Genomic DNA, 14,005 nt, shown 5'->3' on the forward strand with positions numbered 1-14,005 from the left:
CATTTTTTTCGAGAATGGAGCGAATAATCGATTTAAAATAAAAAAATCTAATAACTAAATAGACCCCAAGGAATTCAATAGGGATACTGTTAATTCCCGCAAGTAGCCGGAAGTACCGGAATTTGAACACAGCTTTGATTTTTTTAAATAGAAACCTATATCTTATTTGGCGTCATTGGAGTGAGTTTTTGAAAAGAAATAACTTTTACCTGAAATATTTTTTAACATCTCATTTTCAATAATAGATAAGAAAAAATACATATTAAATAGATTTTGACATATTCATTAAANAAACCCGTTTTTTTTTATTGTTAAACCCAACTAATAAAAAAAAAAAATTAGGGAATAATCTTAAAAAGAAGAAAAAACGATGAAGTAATACAGTAATGATCATTTCTAAAATGATGGTATGGTAAACATCTTTCAAAAAAAGAAAAATCCTAAAATCTTATGAGGAAAAAAATTTTTTTTAAGAAAATGGCGGGAAAATTTATCGAATTTCGTTCCGGTTTTTTGGTTTTCCGGTTTTCTGATTTCCGGATAACGGGTTCTGTACTGTATATGTTACTTAATATTATTATTATTATTTGCGCAATATTATTTGAAATTCATGCAATGTATAAAAAATTTTTTTGCCCTGCTGGATCGGCTCAACCGGTCCTCGGGCCAGACTGGCCCACCGGGCATTTGCACGGTCTGCATATTGGCCAGTCCGGGTCTGGACCTAGGAGGTAATCTTAAAAGAAAAAAACATATTAAATATTTTTAAGGCTAAAATAATTCTTGCTTACAACTGTAGATTCTAACGTTATCGCGATACCACAACAAAGATACTTAATCAGAAATCGAAAAATCGTCAGATATGCTATAGGTATACCCTTTTTTCCTTTTCTTCATAAAAATTAATACTTGTGCTTTAAAATGAGAAAAGAAAACTCAATTTTTCAAGAAACGGGTAAAAAGAATTCAATTCGAAAAGAGGAATACGTAATTAGCTCCAAGCGCCCTACCATGTGCTTTAAACCAAATTTCATTGGATACCTGTAAGCGAACATCATTGGCTTCTAAATCCACGAAAGCCATGATTTACCCACAATGATGTCACTTGCAGGCATTAAATTATTTTTATAATATTTGATTAATTAAATATTTAAAAAGCAGAGATCTATGAGGACATAATCGTAGCTATCAATTTTGTATTACTAAACCACTGATATAAGATTTTAGATTGACATGTATATCAGGGCAGCCAACTTTCTACGCTTTTTGTAAAAATTTACTCTAGTAGTAGCTGTCTATGTTTTAATGTATCATTTTTTATTAATTTAAACTTATTTCCCACACCACTGCTTATAAATGATTTAAAAGTTCATATGCAATGCCTCTTTGTTCTAGCTCCTTCATGAGTAGGTGGGGGGGGGGGCTCTACTATAGTAACTAGTCAAAAATAATTTCAGCAGCAGTGCCGGATTAAGCATACACGGGGCCCTAGGCCATTGAAATTTTTGGGGCCCTTAGATTAAATTTTTTTTCTCGTATATTTTTTATTTATTCAAATATAAAAGTATTTATGCATCTTTTCATTTAAGAAATCGTATTTAAAATAAAAATAAATAATAATAAATTAAATGTCACTTTATTTTGTTAAATTAGAACAAAAAATAAGTATAACATTCTGGAAAAATTTGAAACTTATTAACACTTAACAAAATCAACGCTACTATAAAATTGGTATTCAAAAATAATTTTTTTCTGCTCCTGCGATCAATAAACTCATCTATAATGTTATCAAAATTAATTTCACGGAGAACATCTGATCGATAAACATCAAACTTAGCATGTCTAATCGTTTCTGAAACATGACGCTTCTCTGCATGGCTTATTTTCTTAAATTTTTAAAATTTATTTTCAAAAAATCCATTTTAAGGGGGCCCCCGGTCATGTCTTAGTTTGGCTTAATGGGTAATCCAGCACTGCTCAGCAGCTCATCACTAACGAATAAAGCAGCATAACAACAGACGGATACGAACAAATTTCCATTCTCTTAATTTATGACAATAAAACCATAAAAAAAACGGGCCTATAGAATATCGCAAGACATCCACTAACAGGAAACAGGAAATAAGCTACTCTTCCCTGCCAGTTATGACTCAATAGTAATAGGAGACTTCAAGACAAAGCAAGTGTACAGTATATACTGTACAGTATATGGGGTGTAATAGGAGTACTCATAATGGTAAACATCTTAAAAATCTTATGAATAAATTTGTCCTTGGTCTTGTGAATTAATAGCACCCTCTCGAACCAATTTACTTTCCCACACATGATAACTGTATACCAGACATTCTAGACCTAACAATAACCAATCTCAAGATACCGATTGTAGCAAGCGAAATTCATGACCTATCTTTAGACCATCATCCTGTATACAATATCGTTGGAATCAACGTAGAAAGGATCTATGACGAAATCAATAAAACTAATTGGGTGCTTTATGAAAACATCTAAGCCATTAAAAAATTCAGAAGAGAATACTGAATACTACCTTCCGAATCATCAAGAAATTTTAAAGATGCAAGAAGACGTCAACAAAGCTCAGCTCATTCAGAATCCACTAGCACAAAAACTCACCTAACGAAATACCTTAAATTTCCACCAAAAATAAAGGAATTAATTAAACAGTGAAACTGGTGCAGGAAGATATATCATAGAACCTGGGATCCCGAATTTAAAACTAAGATGAAAAACCTCAATAGATAAATTAAAAAATGTTGTCGATATTACAGTCATAAATAATGGACAAAAATATAATCTGTAATTATGTCTGTATATCAACAGATGGCGCTAACTCGCTGTTGAGACGCTCGAAGAATAAGTTTCACTTTTGTTTTTAAAAAGCGGTTACGTTTTTATTTTTTATTGACTGTTTCCATTCATGCATTGTTGCAGTATTCCGGCACGAGAATTTTTTCTGGGATAATGTAGGTTTTTTTCATGAGAAATGATGGTATATTAGTACATTTTGCTGACTGCACCGGACTGCAGGTAAGAAAATCTTTCTCTAACCAATTTATTATTGTCTTTAAGTATAGATTATCATTTTTTTAAGAATTTGGGAAAAAACCGTTTCAACGATTAGTTGATACTTTCGTTTTCTAATTATAGTTGTTTTTTTAACAAGTGGCAAACTTTCCAGGAAACTTTTATTGATAGTCTAGTGTGATATATTTATATTATAATTATTTTATTTTTGTTTTCTTGTTATATGGATATATTAAAAGCTTAGCGTACAGTTTGCCGAACGTCATTTATGAAAATATTTAATCAGATTAAGGAGGTTTTAGATAAAGGTGTTAGTGGTGAAATTATTTAAACTGATTAGGAAGAATTAAATATAAGCTATAGCTTATATTTAATATTAGCTTAACTATAATTAAGCTTGAGAGTTTGGCCCAAGATATAAAACTAGTTGAATAGATACTAATGCAAAGGAAATAGATATTAATAATGAAGTTAAATCCAATACCGATTAATTTACTACAATAAAGTAAAGAGTAAATGAGTGTATTAATAAACTTATTATCAAGAATATTTCAAGTAATGAATCTGAAAGTAATAAATATGATTCGAAAAAGAAACAGTACAGCTACCTGAGATCGATATTAAACCATCTGAAGGACAGTTAATTATCAATCGTTTTGGTCACAGAAAATACGTGACAAGTTTCAATATTAAAAAGAAAAAATAAAGATTGAAAACTGCTTTCTTAAATTATCTATTCGTGCTCTGCTCAATCAACCTCATATTAAAAAGTTAGTCAAATTCGCCACACAAGCAGAAAGCAATCATACTATTGAAAATGGGTCTGTTTGAGCGCCTGCATGACAGCGGACCAACAAACATAATAACTGTTGTTTTAATTTATATACTCACTTATTTAAATAACATTTATAAAGTGGTAGATATGTTCTTTTGTCAAAGATTCAAAGATATTTATTTAAAAGTTCAATGCTTTAGGAAGCACTAAATGAGTGAGTACAGAACCTGCGTAGTAAGTATTATCCAATTGATAGATGGATTTTGTTTTGTTTTTATACATATGAAAATTTTTAGAATATATAGGCGTTACTCTATGTTTTTACCCTTCATTAACTAGGATTTAAAGGCGTTAAATATGTTTGTTCCAATATTTAGTGTTTTAAGTTAAGTTTGCATTTAACATTGATAGTTATTTAAAATGCTATAAGATATTGTTTTATTTTTTGCAAATAACCATGAATTTTCTTCCCAACTGATATATTAGGCTTTGCATAATATAAGAAGTGTGAGCAGTGCAATTGAAAATTGTCTTAAAGCAAAATTTTGGTAGGGTGAGCAAAAAATTTGAAAATAAAACTATATAATAAAATATTTATATAAACATACAGAAATTAACTTAACTGAGCTGATCCATGATACAAAACATGATACATATCTGCAAAGCTACCAACTTGCGTTGCCAAAGAGGCAAAAAAACTGTATTCTATCATAAACTATAACTATATTATTGTTGTACTTTGAAAAGTAACGCCTACTGTGGTCTTTCCTTGAAGAGCGTTATTCGGAATGGAATAGGGCTTGCGAAGTGTATAAAATTTCCTTTTCCTGAAATTTAACAAATTCTAGGTTGCTAAAATTCTGAAAATTGGATTAATTTAAGAAAAACGTTCCTTTGTGACTTCTTTAAGAAAAGGATATTATGAAATGATATGATTTTCTAGAGGGTTCGGGTCCGACAGCCTTGACGATAAATACCGTGTTCCTGTTCGTCAATCGGTGATAGACGAATCGGTAATTCAGTGCCCCTTGACTCCTGCTGCTCGGTAAACAGACTCATGAAGCTGTGCACATTTCTCCAGTGTTTTGTTTCTAAAATTTTTAAAAACTGTATACATGGGAGTGTTACCTAATCTCGAAGCAAATTTGTCTGTCGATAGCACTGGGCAATTATTTTTTGTTGCATTTATACAAATATTTGCATTTAACTAATTCGGGTGCATGGATTTTAAATCTAAAATTAGTTGTGTTCTTAAAACTACAGAATTTTTTAATTTAGTTTATTTTTTGTCTGAATGTGCAACTTTGTACAGAACGTTGAGGTTTTTACTTATGCTTTGATTTTGTAACGAAAGCTATCACCAAAATTTATGAAGCATAACAGCTTAACGTTAGTAGCTAAATTGCTTCTACTAAAATTACGATTATTAAATTGTATTCAAAACTCCCATTTCCCAAAACTGTATAGCGCGTTGAGTTCTTTCTGTTTCTTCATATCACCTCTTCTGTTCTTGTTTTACAGAATGAACGTATTATTCCATCATCTGCATAATGTTATAATCGATGAGACGTATGGTTGAACTAGTTTTTTCTTCTAATATTTCATCTCTCTCTCTCTCTTTTTTTTCTTTTTTAAAAAATTAGTTAGATAAAAAAATTTTTTAATTTCTTATTGAGACTTTTGACTTTTCGGGGGCCCTTAAAAACGACTGACTGTGACAACAAGAAAACAACTAAGTAGTAAGTAGTTTAGTAAGTTTCATCAAACATACAAATCTAAAGTAAATAAGTATCCAATGAGTGAGCGCAGCGAGTAGGGAATGAGGCTCTCTAAAACAATATTGAAAATATTAAAACAAACAAATACTTGAAAAATTGATTGAAATCACCTCCTATAAAATTTATTTCCACCAAAAAGTGATAATTAGTAACAAAAGATATCCATTATTAAATGATATTAGCTGAAATAAAATTTTATTTCAATTTATTTAGATTAATTAATTTTAAAATAACATTAGTTACCAGCAAATCTTTTGATAATATTTTATCATTATTATTCAAAATCTTGGAATTGCATACTTACTTGGCGTCGGAGTAGCTCTGATCAAGGAGGGAGCTCTCCTGGTTGGAGGCCTACCATTGCACTACGGTAGGCTGACGACTGCCACTTCCGCAAATTGCGGTTGGTTGGGGCGCACAATTTTTGGTAGTCGGGGACTGCGTTCGCGCTGATCCCTGGTAAACTAAGATTAGAATAATTCTGATACTAGAATAATGGTTCTAAGTAGTCGCTATTTTAGGTTCTTTTAAATTCGATCGTAACTTTACTTTAATAAGCGAGGTATAAGAAGAAAAGGTCTGTTTTATACTTGTAAGCAATTTTAAAAAAAGTATGATTGTGAAATTACGCATAAAGTAATGATCGAATCATAAGGTAATAGATAATACAAAATTAAAATTCTTCTTGAAATGCAAATTGCATGATGAAGATGAAAGCTATCTATATGTTACTGATGTTTAGAGTATGTTGCGTGGCTGCAGAAGTATGCAGCTACTGTCCTTATTTCGTTGAAATTAATTGCTGAGATGGTGATGGCTTTTTCGTCACTGTTTTTACTATTTCAGAACAAAGAAAAATTTGTAACAGCTCTTGAATCATACTTGGAATTCAAGAATATCCTTCCTAAGTGGGGTAAAATTGCAAAAATTTTCCTCTCAATGTTCACTAGGAGATAATATAAGTAGAAAGATCTTGTTCTATTATACACGATATCTTATTACTATGTAAGTAAAATATTTAACGATAAATAGTGTAAAAAATAGCAAAGTTGCTTGATTCATTACATGGAGAAACAATTAAACTTACCCAGGTAGCAAAATGATATTATCTAACGTTAGAAAGATACAATATAGTACTGCCGTGCTAGACTCCTGAATCCTATCTTCTATTATTAGAGCTAATATTATATAACATTAAATAGTGTTCAATCTAACATTCGAACTTTTAAAATTATCACCTATTTCATTACTTTATGCCCAGCACCACTTTTTTTTATGTAAGAGTATATTATTAATAAATAAACATTTATTAAAAAAGAAAGCAATAAATTAAATATTATTCAAAATATCATTATTAGCCAATGCAATTTTATGCAAGAAAACGCAATAAAATATTTGTGGAAGTAAATTCTGTTCGTGAATGATAGAACACGAAAATATTTTTCAACTGTTGAGTAGTAACTTCGTCACGCTTGTATACGACCCCATATTGTTCGAGCTTGGCAGCTTTCTTTTTAACTACTTAAGGTATTTATAATTTAGTAATTATTTGTAAACTTTATAAATTTCAATGATAGTTACATGAAACGTTAAAGAAGTATTGTAAGTAATGTTTTTGCTTTTGTTAAAAATCGTGTACCGAATAAAGTCAGTAAATATTATGAATTAAGATCATATTTGACATTCTTGTTCTCACGTAGTAGTTGACTTCTCTGTTAACTTATTGTCTAGCAGCTCAGAATATGCCTGTAAAACAATGTTTGTTAAGTAATTCGACTGTGACAAAGTTTTTCTGCCACAATGAAAGGATATAAAAATAATTGTCTGTAAACAAATTAGCCAAGTTAAAACAATTAGCAAATTAATGATCTGCTACTCTTAGCTCAGTTAAAACCATTACATTCTTGAATGTTAAACGTTCAATACAAACAATATTGTTACCGTATTAAAATTGCATGTCTAAAATATTCTAAAACATTACATTAAACATTTTTATTTAAATTTCTTGGGGATATTTCAGTATCGTAATCTGTCGCGCCAACTACAATTGCCAGAGTGCCAAATAGATTTTAAACTTGCAATTTTTTAAAAAAAAAAATATGTAGATGTTTGCCCGGAGTTATACCTTTCGAGTTTGTCCCTTTCTGTGATGTTTCTTTTAGTTTAATAAATCTTTATTAAATAATTATTATAATAATAGTAATTAGTCTAATAAGTAATTATTGTTTAATGAAGTTTTTAAATAAATTTCTATTAGAAATAATCTGAGACTAATAATCTAATTTAATTAAACAATAAAAAAATAAATGTGACAAAATTTAGTTATGCATACTGACTTTTAAAGAACGTTATGTAAAAATATTTTGGGGGAGGGGCAAAATATATATAATATATATATTACAACTTAGAAATATGTGAATTGTTAAAGAATTCTCCTTCTGCATGGTTTTTTTCAACTATAAATTGATGATTTTGAATTATCATAGTATTTTTTTACATTGATGAACTTATATACATTAAAGGTTTTTAAAATAAGCAATTGTTTGCTTAATACTTTTCGGCACTCTTTTTGTTGACTTGCCTCATAGCAAGTAGTTATATTCAGGTCTAATAAAAAAAATTTGCAATTTAATTTTTTTTTTTTAAAATATGTGATAGTTTGCTTGGGAGAGCTTATGAGCTAAATTCGTTTAGTTAATCTCCTTCCCACTGTGTTATTTTTTGTGTGACACTAAAGAAATTTTTTTGTCGCTGGTATCGATACCAGAATTTAACCATTGAATTTCGTTGTGAAGGAATATACAATTTCTAAAAAACATTTTCAAATTAGATAATTAAAGTTTCAAATAAATGTTCATTGTTTAATAGTTCTAATTTTTTTCATTGTAAAATCTAATTTATTTTCCTTTTAAATTTCAATATAGCTTTTCATCTTCAAGGAAATCTACTATCAAGAAACTGTTGGACACTACAAATGGAAATTGCACACTCTGATGGAATTCTAAGCTCGATCCTTACTGCGAATGACTTAACGAGTGTGATATTCAGCAAGGACCACTTTAAATCTACTGTGGCGGAGAGTCTTCATGTTGAAGAAAGATGTTGTCATGCTGAAGTTTGAAGAAAGAGGGAAACTTGTGAAGTTCATCCCTGTTTTTTGTGGTGCATACATTATTATCTGTTGCTGAATTTTTCATAAAAGCATTTAATGATAACTTGGAAATATATTTTCAAGTAAATAAAGACTAACAATCGGAAAAGTGAACTCAAACTGTATCAAACAGTTTAAAGTCATGAAGAAAAATTATTTTATTTAATAATTAAGTATTTTTAACTTTTGTTTTACCAAAAGGTTATCGACGTTACTTTTAAAGAATGAAGGTAATGTATGGCATTTACAATTGGATGAAATCAGTGTGTTTTGTTTTTAAATAGAATTATTATGCTGCGAAATAGTTATGTTTATTATGAATTTTTTTCTTAATTTCTGTAGCCTGTAATTTCTTTTACAACGTTGTCAACAACAACAAACTTCAGCATTTTAAAAAATTTGATTTGTCAGGTATAATCTTTACATTGATAAAATTTTATAAAATATGACGTTAAAAAATATTTTCAGTCGATAGTGCTTAAGTATCATGAAAACAGTTGAATATATTTAAAATTTGATTATTTTTAATCTTTCGGTATGATATCGGAAGCAATTTTTTTTTAACGCTGATTTTAATGTATAACTCAAACTCGTGATGATTTTCATTATCAACATTGTGCTTATTTTAATTTTGGAAATTTTCACATGATTATTCATTTGAAATTTGAGACAAAAAGTTTATGCTTTTTTTTAATCATGTTTAAAATAACATAATTGTAAAATAAATATAATCGTAAAAAGTTCTTTTGACTGAATAACATTTATGATAAAAATACCAAATCAATTTAGAAAAGAATATTGCTTAAACTTTCATCTTAAAGGTCCTGTATATTCTTTGTGAAAACATGCACAATTGCATCAGTCCCATTCAAGACGTTTACCTATAATGTTATGTTTGTTTTTACTATATTCATAATGCATAAACTCTTATCAGCGAAATACAAACGATGATTGATTTTAAGTAAAAATTTTGTGATAATAAGGTTTTTAAAAAGTAACTGATGGTAATCAAATTTGGATCAATACAAAAGGCAACTTATAGAAAAAAACTATGCTAAGTTTTTTCGTCTTATTCTTGTATGCAATTAAATGTTTGTGCAAATTTAATTCTGATAAAATTCAATATTTACTACTTTTTTTTGGTTTTGACATTTAAATGTTATCTAAATTTTAAGTAAATAAAAGTACATAGTACCTTTAACTAATTATTGAATCGTTAAAAATTTCTTATATCCCAATGTAAAATTATTTTTACATTGCAAAAAATAATTGCAATTTTTTTTAATTAAAATTCATAAAGGCTTTTTTTGTTTCCCCTCCCTGAAAATATTTCTACAGGTGCCTTTAGGTTTTGTTTCTAGTGTTTTGTAAGTAAAATTTCAGATTCTGAAAGGATAAATGTAAGTATTTCTCAATTTAATTTCAGTGATAGAAGTGAAATAATTTATGTAAGTAAGTAATTTGAATATTTTTAATTTTCTTTATTGTCTCAGTTATTACAAAAAATAACAATTAAAAAATTCGAGATATAATTTTATTTTAATATTTTTGGAAATGAAAGACTTAGTTATATAGTAGAAAAAAAAGTTAATGTAAATTTTCAACTCAATTCAAATGTAAAATTTAACTTAGCAAATATGTAGTGTGGTTTTCTTAAATTGCAATTTCAGAATATAAATAATGAATGATAGTTATGAAATTACAAATGGCTTAAGGCTGATTGCTAATATATATGTATTACAAACTAACAAATTCAATTGAAATTTTGATAAAATATGCTCATTTAAAAAGAAAATTTTTTTTAAAAAATTAAAGACTTGAAAATTATTAATGATATAAAATTCGTCAGAAAACCCATTGTGTGAAGAAAAGAAAAAAATATCAATAAAAGTTGTGATATAGTATTATTTCTTATATAAATTTGAAATATTAAAAAAAATCAGCTGAACATAAGATATACTTTGGAGTAAGAGGGAGGAAAATGGATGGTAGCAGAAATCTCTAAATTAATTTTGTTTAGTATTTCTGTATTGCTAAGTAAATAATGCATGGAATGACATTATGAAACTATTGAATCCTCTCGTTTATTCCAAAAATAAAGAGCAACGAAAGATAATATCAGAAAATACAAAATCTAATATTATATAGCGTTAAAACTAATGCAAAGTAATATTACGGCGTACGCTCGATAATATTAGTTTGCATGGAATCGAATATTATACAATGCAGAGCAAACAGCGACCTCTTGTATCTTTCTAATATTAGAAGTTGTGCAATATAACGTTACATTTTACCGACTTTCTGATGTTAGCTAACATTAGGTGCTACTTGGGTAAGTCATTTAAAATGAACACTATGTGAAGATATGAAGTCCTTAGTTTGTTACTGTTGAAAATGTAAAGAGAATTGGGAGAAATTTACTTTCATGGATTACTTTTTGATAGAACTAACCCGCATTTCCTTTGCATGAAGAGGAAACCCTCCCATGGTTAGCCTGACGCTTAGGGGACTCTTACTTATGATCCGTCTACCAATGAGTCACGTCTACCATTTACTTCCCGGCCTCAAGATATCAATTAATTTGAATTCTGTAATCCTGGTCTTTTTCGACTTGGAAAAACTTTACTGAAACTGTTATCTCATCAGTAAAGACTAGTTATATTTTTAGCCTCTTATATTTAATTTTCTTTGTTTTAAATATTACAACACTTTTAATAAATTTAAAGTAGTTTGCCAACGTAATAGTTCCCAATATTTATAATAAATATATAAATTTGTTTATCTACCAGTCATATATTAAGTTAATTGTTATCTAGTTTTCATGAATTTCGAAGCAGTCATACTTACCTGGCACTGGGGATGCCTTGATCAATAAGGAGGCTCCCCCGAGCAGAGACCTCTCATTGCACTGCGAGGGGTTGACGCTCGCCACATTCACAAATTGTGATTGCTTGGGGTGCATAATTTTTGGTAGTTGGGACTGCGTTCGCGCTGTCCCTATATTGTAGAAAAAAGGAGAACTTCACATTATCCANTCTAACACATTAGGATTTAAATTTGGCCCTATTTCTAAATAGTCATTTAAAGATAAATTTTGCTTAGTTTTTGAGCTACAGTTAAAAACAACTCGCACTTTAGTAGTATCCTTATCATTTCGCACAACTGCTCTGTGAGGCATAAAATATTCCTCATTATCTCTAGTACATTCCTCGACTATTCCCTTGTTTTGTTGCTCTTGTATCGTAAGCTTATATTCCCTAGCAACCCAATCATTCTTCTCAAAATTAGTTTTTAAATTAAAGAATGTATATACAAGACAGAATGTAAATCGTAAATTTTTTTTCCAATGCCCAACTTCAATCAAGATGAATAAATTTTTAATTGCTCCCCGCCCTCAGGAGACCAAATTATTATGAATTCTGTTAGCCTGGTNCCTGGTCTTTTTCGACTTGGAAAAACTTTACTGAAACTGTTATCTCATCAGTAAAGAGTAGTTATACAGGTTATATTTTTAGCCTCTTATATTTAATTTTCTTTGTTTTAAATATTACAGCACTTTTAATAAATTTAAAGTAGTTTGCCAACGTAGTAGTTCCCAATATTTATAATAAATATATAAATTTGTTTATCTACCAGTCATATATTAAGTTAATTGTTATCTAGTTTTCATGAATTTCGAAGCAGTCATACTTACCTGGCACTGGGGATGCCTTGATCAATAAGGAGGCTCCCCCGAGCAGAGACCTCTCATTGCACTGCGAGGGGTTGACGCTCGCCACATTCACAAATTGTGATTGCTTGGGGTGCATAATTTTTGGTAGTTGGGACTGCGTTCGCGCTGTCCCTATATTGTAGAAAAAAGGAGAACTTCACATTATCCAGGGTTGAGTATTTATTCAATTCACTCACCGTTCCGTGAAAAATTTTCTTAACTCTAAATCTGTTATTTACCCCGAATATTGGATACTCTAATGAAAAGTAACACCTACAAATTTTTTTTTTTTAATCGTGAACAGCATAATTTCGATTCGATTAATATTGTGCTTGAAACGATCAGAATTTCTTTTTTCTACAAAGCAAAATTCTAAAGTTATTGCCATTTTAAAAACTGCCAATGTTCTATTTCTTGTAACTTCCGGCAATGACATTAGAAAGATATTAAAGAGAATCTGTCAATTGGTGAACACATTTTCTTTTGATTGCAGTCCTTTCAGTAAATTTACTCTGATTATTCTTTGACGCAGTTTTTATGCTGTTGAAAACTTTAATTTAATTTTTTAAACTTAAATTTTTGGAAACTTAAAATTGAATTTTCGGTAGATCACGTCACATTGAGCAAGGTTTATCATTATTATACGTTACGGAAAGTAGGCGTTACTTTTGAACCTGTAAAACCGATCAGGCCTTTATAAATTAAATAAGCAAGTGAAGTATGAAGTTGGCTACTAGGTTGCCAGACACATGCAGAAGCTGTGTTGATTGATAGTTCTGCTATTGGTATAATTAACGGAGGTCCTATGAAATTAATTTTTTTATACTTACTATAAGTCACCAAACATCTCGAATATTTGCTTATACCATAGCCTACATCACGAAATCTTTTCATGAAGATTAATTGAGCAGGTTAACATGGGGAAGCAGGGACATGAAGAAATTAATCTGTCTAAAAGACTGCCGAAGCTTTATAAAATTAATATAATCGTTATCCTTCCCCTTGACTCTTAAACATGAGTACCATTCTTACAAAAACTGTTCGATATAATTAAAAAAAAAAAAAAAATAGTGCGTGGAGTCCCTCCGCGTGGAAGAAGTTAAACTTCGCAACCTGCAACGTTAATTGTAAAAGAATCAGCAGTCGTTGATGGATCACTAGTTCTACTCAACGACTCTTTTTCCGCTCGCTTCCGTGCTCAGTAATCACGGTAATATTGTGCATTTTTCCCTCATCAACCTATTGAACCTGTGGAAGTGCTTGTGGTTGCCTCATCGTCTCGCCCTGGAAAATGTATTTATATTAATAATGTATGTGAATGCGTCATAATGTAATTTCAGAAGTGAAACAATCAATTGATATTCACAAGAGACGTACCTTGACATAACCTTAAATCCGTCGCATTGTCCGTGGGATTGTTTCCACTCATTTTTGACAATTGTTATCCACTAAATTTGAATATTAAAAAATAGTGCGTGGAGTACCTCCGCGCAGAAGTTAAACTTCGCAACCTTATCCAAGGTTGAATATTTATTCAATTCACTCAC

The 14,005-nt window shown here is 29.8% G+C and overlaps 3 non-coding genes across 3 annotated transcripts; all 3 read left to right on the top strand.

The window, feature by feature from the left end:
* The first annotated feature begins 5,891 nt into the window (after window positions 1-5,891).
* On the top strand, window positions 5,892-6,054 carry LOC122269473 (U1 spliceosomal RNA). The gene has a single exon (XR_006225205.1). It is a non-coding gene; the product is annotated as a U1 spliceosomal RNA (small nuclear RNA).
* A 5,531-nt stretch (window positions 6,055-11,585) lies between these two features.
* On the top strand, window positions 11,586-11,747 carry LOC122269470 (U1 spliceosomal RNA). Its single transcript, XR_006225202.1, has one exon. It is a non-coding gene; the product is annotated as a U1 spliceosomal RNA (small nuclear RNA).
* Window positions 11,748-12,432: 685 nt separating this feature from the next.
* Window positions 12,433-12,594, top strand: LOC122269467 (U1 spliceosomal RNA). Its single transcript, XR_006225199.1, has one exon. It is a non-coding gene; the product is annotated as a U1 spliceosomal RNA (small nuclear RNA).
* Window positions 12,595-14,005: the final 1,411 nt, after the last annotated feature.

The sequence above is a fragment of the Parasteatoda tepidariorum genome, chromosome 5 (genome assembly GCF_043381705.1).
Source record: "Parasteatoda tepidariorum isolate YZ-2023 chromosome 5, CAS_Ptep_4.0, whole genome shotgun sequence".
In the NCBI taxonomy this organism is placed as follows: Eukaryota; Metazoa; Arthropoda; class Arachnida; order Araneae; family Theridiidae; genus Parasteatoda; species Parasteatoda tepidariorum.